A 7,798-nucleotide genomic window follows, 5' to 3' on the forward strand; every position below is an offset into this window, starting at 1 on the left:
TCCCACTGCAAAAGGAATAGCGGACTTTGCAAGACAATTTTACTGGACACGTCATCTCCCTGTGGACTTCCGCGGCTCATTTTGTTTTGGTTACACTGCGTTGTTAGGCCGGCCGGCATCTGACCTCAGTGTTACTTCTTTAACGTGTTTCCACAAAATGAATCCAGCGAGCCACCTTTTACTCCTTTTGAGTCCTTTTCCCATGCGTTATGCATCCGTTGTGCACACAATTAAATGTTTGTCCTTGGTCTTGTGTTACCTTGCCACTGATTAGTGATTGTGCTCACCTGCTGAGGCGCCGCGGAGCAACGCACACGCCGTAGCGTGCATGCAGCAGCACGGCTGTCACACACACGCAGCTGCACCTCCAGGCAGATCGCCGCAGCAAATACTTTTGCTGGTCTTTTGCTACCAGCAGCACCAGCTTAATGAGCAATACGTGAGAGTGCTTGGTATTCGCAAGATGAGCTTCCTGTACCGTAATTCGAGAGCAGAAGAAGAAAAAAACTTCCCGACATTGATACGAAGGTCCGAACTATAAAAAAGTTGTTTTCACACTGCAAAAGGTTCGGACCTTGGTTCGTTTGGTCCGGACCGAGACCACCTCTTTTGGTCGGACCAAACTTTGGTCCTTTGGTCCGGACCGTGGTCCGCGGCACCTTTCACACCTGGAATTTAGGTTCGGATCAAACTGAAAAGTCCGAAAGTCCGGACCAAACGAGATAGGTGTGAAAGCGCCCTTAGTTAAGTAGAAATTTTGGGTATCTACCATAGACTGTATATAAATAATGGACGTAGTCACCGTGACGTCACCAGTTGGTTTGTGGCCCGTTGGAAGCATCGAGTTCAGCGTTATACTCGTCGCCATCTTGTTTCTGATACAGGAAGCAGACCATATTTGGACTGTGGAGGAGGAGAGGGATCTGATCACTGACTACAGCCTCTCTACACCTCAACCTGACTGATTCATATTAGCATTAACTTGGATGTTCATTTTGGCAAAAAACAAAATGTATGATACTGACCTCAGAAAACTGAGCAGCGACTCCTTGGAGTGTCTGTTAGTCCAACCAAACACTGAACAAGACATTTACTGAACAAAACGTTCAAATAAACTGTCATTAAGTGAAAATACAGTGAAAGGGTCAAAGTTATGAGACCAAACTGGTAAACTTTCTTTTTTATATATAACGTTATCATATCTTTTAGATTTAGATTAGATTAGATTAGATTTTTATTTGTCATTGCACAGAAATTCAACGAAATTCAATGCACTCAGGTACTGGACTCATATAAAAAAGCATAATAAATAGTAAATAACAAGAGCATACGAGACATTTAGAAAACAGTAAACTGCTAATAAACTAACTAGAGAGTACCAATACGTTGAGTGCTGAGCCGCAGCATGTACACGCGCCGCCATTGCAATCATCATCAAATTGGAATGACTATCATCATAGTCATCATATCTTCCACTCCATGAAACACATGTTAATGCTCAAGTAGTACACATATATGGTTCTTTAATGTCTTTGCACTGGACTAAAATATGTTCATTTTCAACGAGCTGGAAGAGGTGCTTCCCAAATGTTTCAACATTAACATTTATAAACAAAAATAGCTGATAAGAGTTTAATTTAAGAGCTGATATCTAGACATTTAACATGGTTTTCTGTGGCTCCGTTGGTAGAGCGGTCACCCACAGGTCGGTGGTTCGATCCCCGACCATGGCAGCTACATGTCGAAGTATCCTTGAGCAAGATACTGAACCCCAGATGTCTCCTGATGCTGCGTTCATCAGTGTGCGAATGAATTCCCAATGGTGGCAGGTGGCCTCTGCCACCAGTATGAATGTGTGAACGGGTGAATGAGTCAGTCTGTAGTGTAAATCGCTCTGAGTGGTCGCAAAGACTAGAAAAGCGATATAAAAGTGCAGGTCCATTTACCATTTCTAAATGTTCCTTTCCTTTATTCTACCTGATATCTATTTTTACTCTAAAATAGTCAACTTTTCATGTCAGAAAAACAGAAACCCTTTCCAGCTTTGTGAGGGGCATTTTGTGGCGTCTTCTCCTCTTCTTCTTCTTCTTCTTCTTCTTCTTCTTCTTCTTCTTCTTTTTTTTTTTCAACACAAATCACTGAGTCACACACTAGAGCAACTGGAGCCAAAAGCTGTTTCTCCTCCTGTTTGTAAGTTTTTACTAAGAGCATGATGGGAAAAAACTGCTAAAAGAATCTAGTTGTAGTCGTGTAAAGAGTTTCCCTGCTAGATTCACAGTCTAAAAACTCTAAACACTTGTCTTTAGATGTGAGCTGATAGTTTTCCAGGAGTCTTTTCCAAATCTTTTCAAAGTCTTCTGATGTAAAGGAAGCATAAGGGGGACAGATTGTTCACAGTCAGGGCCCCGAGGAAATCCGCTTGGCTGAGTCAGTGATTCTCTTATAAGTTTCTTCTTTAAACAAACTTTTATTGGAGAGCCTTTTCTGATTTTACCTGAACTTTAACTTCCCTTAAACTGTCTTTTAATTGCACAGAATGTTGTCACTTTCTCACATAACTTTTATCTGTAGTGTTATGTTTTTAACTTGTCTTTGTAAAGCACTATTTTACATGTTTTTTGAAAAGTTCTCTCTAAATAAAGATTATTTAGTTAATTATTATCATTATTGTTATTATTTTTATTTTCTGTCCGCTTGTGATCCGATCGCCCAAGGCACATTTTTAAACCAAGGCTCAGAGACAGATAACATCATGCTCTCATTGACTCCTACGGGCAATTTAAAGTAAAAATTTCAAGAAAAGCTGCACGTCTTTGGATTGTTGGTGGAACTGGGAGCTTTTAAGGTCATGATTAGATATTTTTCTATTTAAAAATAGTCTTGAATCATAAAGATTTAAGGGTAATTAGTTTTATGCCATGAGAGATTAAAAATAAAGGCTTCATGGTATCAAGTGCAATAAAAAAGTCTTATTTTTTTGTAAATGTAGCACACTAAGGAGATAAGGTTAAAAAATCTGATTTTGCCAGATATCCAGCTTTTATATTTCAGTAACTGAAATAAAAAACTCTTTCGATCAATTTTCACCTTAGATTTCAAATCTTGTGTGAAGAAGTGGCGCGGGGGATTAAACCAGAGAGAGAATAGAGATAAAAGCAGAGTGATTGTATATCAAAGAAAGTGGAAACTCTCCAGCTTATTTTTAGGTCAGAGAATACAAACAGCATTGTTTTTTTCCTGCTCTTTGTTTATAAGATAATCAGATGATTCTTGACCAGACATCAGCTGTCCTCCTTCTTTTGTCTTTCAACTCCCTCTAAATTAAAGCTGGATTAAAAAATTGCCCTTCTGCCAAGCAGGAAAAAAAACGCTCTGATGTGCGTTTTCTTCTAATAGCTTCTTCATTTATTTTCCTCGGTCCATTCTGAGTCACTTTAACACAGCAGGAGGCTTTAAGAGCACAGAAAAAAAGGCAAACACTCCGACTGCAAACACTTGAAAAAGAAAAAAACAGTTGAGAATAAGTGCAACACACTGCAGAAAATGAAGTCAGTGTGTGTCATGAGGTGAACTCAAAACAAAACTAATTAACTGTAAATGAGAACAATATCTGAGATCAAGATGCATGTGATCGAGCCTTTGATAAAATCTGTTTTCAAACTTTTCATGATTGCTTTGACAAAAAAAAAGATATGGAATTTATCTAAAATTTAATCCACATTATTGTAGTGACTCTTACATTCTCCAATTGTAAAAATATAGACAGGAAAATAACAACCTGGTCTCACAGGAATCCGTGGAATAGCCACGGAATCACTCAAATTTCCGTGAAACTGGCACGGATTTCGCTACAATGCGAGTTAATGACAGTCATATCCCGTGGCTATTCCAACATACAAAGTGATTATGTACATTCACTGAGTGAATATTTAGAAAATAAAACATATTTCTTGCTAGAAATGTGATCAAAATCCATTTTTATGCAGAAACTAAGTCAAAATATTGATTTTTTTTTCACTAAAAATGGACACAAACCAATAGGAAGTTCCAAAAAAGTGCCGGATCCTTCATTCCCATAATTCAACGCAGCAGCATATTTCCTTAAGTTTCCCCCAAAAAGACACAAAATGACCAAAAAAAGACACAAAATGACTTAAAAAAGACACAAAATGACCAAAAATGGAAACAAAATGACCAGAAAAGACACAAAAATACAAAAAAAAAGACACAAAATGACCAAAAAAGACACAGAATGACCAGAAGACACAAAATTGACACGGACACGGATTTGGCTACAATGCAAGTTAATGACAGTCATATCCCGTGGCTATTCCAACATACAAAGTGATTATGTACATTCACTGAGTGAATATTTAGAAAATAAAACATATTTCTTGCTAGAAATGTGATCAAAATCCATTTTTATGCAGAAACTAAGTCAAAATATTGATTTTTTCACTAAAAATGAGAGAACTGTCCGCCATGTTTTTTATTCTGACCGCTGGGACCTTGAAAGTCACGTGACTTGGAACAAACCAATAGGAACAAATATCCATGGAATAGCCACGGGATATGATGTCATTAACTTGCATTGTAGCCAAATCCGTGTCAGTTTCACGGAAATTTGAGTGATTCCGTGGCTATTCCACGGATTCCTGTGAGACCAGGTTCGAAAATATATATATTTTAGTCAACTTAAATGTGCATCATAGCCTATGACCATCTGGCTCTTTGTCCTATCCTCTTAATTTTTGCCCAAAATAGCTCCAACAGAAAAGACAGATTTGTTTAACATGAACCTCCAGAGCTTCACGATGAGTGATTTGCTTGATTTGCAGCGAATTAGCAAATTACATTCATTATAAGGATCAAAGATGCAGCTCCGGAGGGATTTTTCTTTCTGTTTTTTGGCCAAAAATGTCTCTTTTCATGGAAAAGGTTGCTGACTCCTGACCTATACAGTCATGGAAAAATGTATTAAACCCTTGTTTTATTCAAGTTCTTGTCCATTTTAATGCCTGGTCCAACTAAAGGTTCATTTATTTGGATGAATATAATGACAACAACAAAAATAGCTGATAAGAGTTTAGTTTAAGAGCTGATATCTAGACATTTTCCATGGTTTTCTTGCTAATAACCAAAATCATTATCAAGAAAACCACTGACAAAATGGGAGTCCTATTTTAGAGAAAGCTCGGTCCACTCTGGCTGATCTCTATTGTTGCTCAGACATGTTGAAAGGTCTGCAGGTTTTTATTTGTCACAAACTCAACATGTCTCCTCATTGTGCTGTGAAGTGCTTGTTTGCCTCTTACAGCACTCTGCCTGAAATATAGACATAAAAATATAATATATACAACAGTACAACTGGAGAACAACACAATATATACTACTATGCAGGATAGACAACAAGTGTATAGAATGTGCAAAATGAGAGTATTTATATCCTTGTTCATGTAACTTTGTGGTGAAAGAACACAAGCACCAGTTATCTTTATTTGTGCATCATTTTTCAATTTTCGAACACTTCTGTGACCCCGCAAAAACTGCAGTAGTTCTCAACGTTTTTGAGTCGCGGCCCCAAATTTAACATGCATTCAGATCACCCAAAAAACAAACAAAAAAATGACCACAAAAAGACACAAAATGACTAAAAAGACACAAAATTACCAAAAAAGGAAACAAAATTACCAAAAAAGACACAACATGACCAAAAAGACACAAAATGATGCAGAAAAGAAACAAAATGACCAAAAAAAGACAAAATGACTAAAATAGACACAAAATGACAAAAAAAAGACACAAAATGACTAAAAAAAGACACAAAATGACAAAGAAAAGACACAAAATGACGAAAAAATGAAACAAAATGACCAAAAAAAGACACAAATTGACCACAAAATTATCAAAAAAGACACAAAATGACCAAGAAAAGACACAAAATGACAAAAAAAACCCCAAAATGACCAAAAAAAGACATGAAATGACCAAAAAGACTAAAACACATTAACACATGAACACTTTAACACAGTGGAGACAGAGCTGACTTCCTAAATGATTTGGAAGTGAAATGAAGGTTGAGAATAGCTGCTCTATAGTACAGTGTTGCCCTCAGGCAACATAACCATTTTTGGCCTGTCAAATTTCTACAATGCATGTTTTATATAACAATAATAATACATTTTATTTATAAGGCACTTTTATTAAAGTAATCTCAAAGTGATACAGAAACCAGAAACAAAAAAAACAAAAGACTAAGAGAAAAAAATGATGTGATACTTTAAAAAGGAGGGAAGAGTCTAGGGAACCAATAGCAATGCTTTAATTTGTCACATGACAGCTTTGACATTTTGTGCCACAAAAAAATCACTCAAAACATAATTTCCTTCCCTTTTCCATCTGTAAAAATATATATTCCTACTGATAGATGAGTTAACCTTCAGTTTTGATAGTTTCATACATTTAGACTGTTCATTCATTTCAATGGGTCGTTGGTTCAATGGTTCAATGTTTCCTACAGGCAACATTCAGACAAGAAACCGGTTAAAAAAGTTCCTTTTATAATCTTTTTAAATGTAAAATGTTATGTATTGTACCCTGTTGAAGCTAGTTGAAGTAGTTTTGTTGCTTGAACCTTACTAAGTAGTTCTTTTATAAAATGTCAACAAGGTTTTATGAGTGATCGTCACAAGTTTTAGTGTTTCACAACATAAAATATAATAGTCTAGTAATTTTTAGAATATGAAACATCTCCATCATTTGTGAAATTACATTGACATAAGTTGTTTGTTTCTACCCTGTTAGATCCTCAGGAGAGCTTCCTAAATCAGCGCCATTAAAGGTGTCAGGAGATCAAAAGTCCTTATACTAAATGTAACTTTTGCAGTTTTTAACGTGGTTAACCTAGTAAAACATTAGCTAGCTATTAGTTTTTGGTTTAGGCAAAAAACTATGAAAAAGATCGTGATTTGGTGAAAAATAACTATGTTATACGTTACTTCCCTGCTAAATGTAATAAATCTGACCTACTTACGTACTTAATGTTATAATTTTAGTACCCTGGTTAAGTTAAAATAAGTTATTCCTGAATTAAGGTGTCACATGGGACATTGAACATCATCTCCTCAGTTAAAATCCTGTTTGTTTGATCCATTCGAACACTCCGACCTCTGTCCTGTGTGGACTTTATCGCTCTTTATACAATGTCACAGAACATCCTACTTTGCTCCCATCATATTTTTTTTGTGCATGAGGTCACAGCCTAACAATAAACTGAAAAAATATTAATACGGACCATCCACCAATGAATTCTTCTGGTGTATCATGGACATTAAATCCTTAATTTTGTCTAAATCTTAACAAATCAAAGAGGTTTTTGACTTTAATCAAACAAAAAGCTGTTTAATGGATTGAAACATTGAGGCCTGAAACACACAGAACGAATATAAATTGTGTCAAATGATCTTTAATGTGAAACATCAAAGATTTGTGATTTGTTTGCGCTATAATGAATTTCTTAACTACATATTAATAATTAAAATGTGGAATCTAAGTAATCTCCCTTTTGAAACAGATAATTGTTATAGATGCCTTCATGAATAAATCAGTGTTTTGTGATGATTATAAAATCATGTAGTAGAATTTATAATATATATAATGTGGGTCAAATGTAAATGTAGAGGCATAGTTACAGATCCACACAAGCCTTTATGCTCAATTTAATGCAGTTCTTCACGTTCGAAGTTGTAAAATATTGCTTTCAATATCTGCGATATCTCTGTCTTGTGGAATCCCTCCA

Source organism: Centropristis striata, chromosome 3, assembly GCF_030273125.1.
Source record: "Centropristis striata isolate RG_2023a ecotype Rhode Island chromosome 3, C.striata_1.0, whole genome shotgun sequence".
NCBI classification, from domain to species: domain Eukaryota; kingdom Metazoa; phylum Chordata; class Actinopteri; order Perciformes; family Serranidae; genus Centropristis; species Centropristis striata.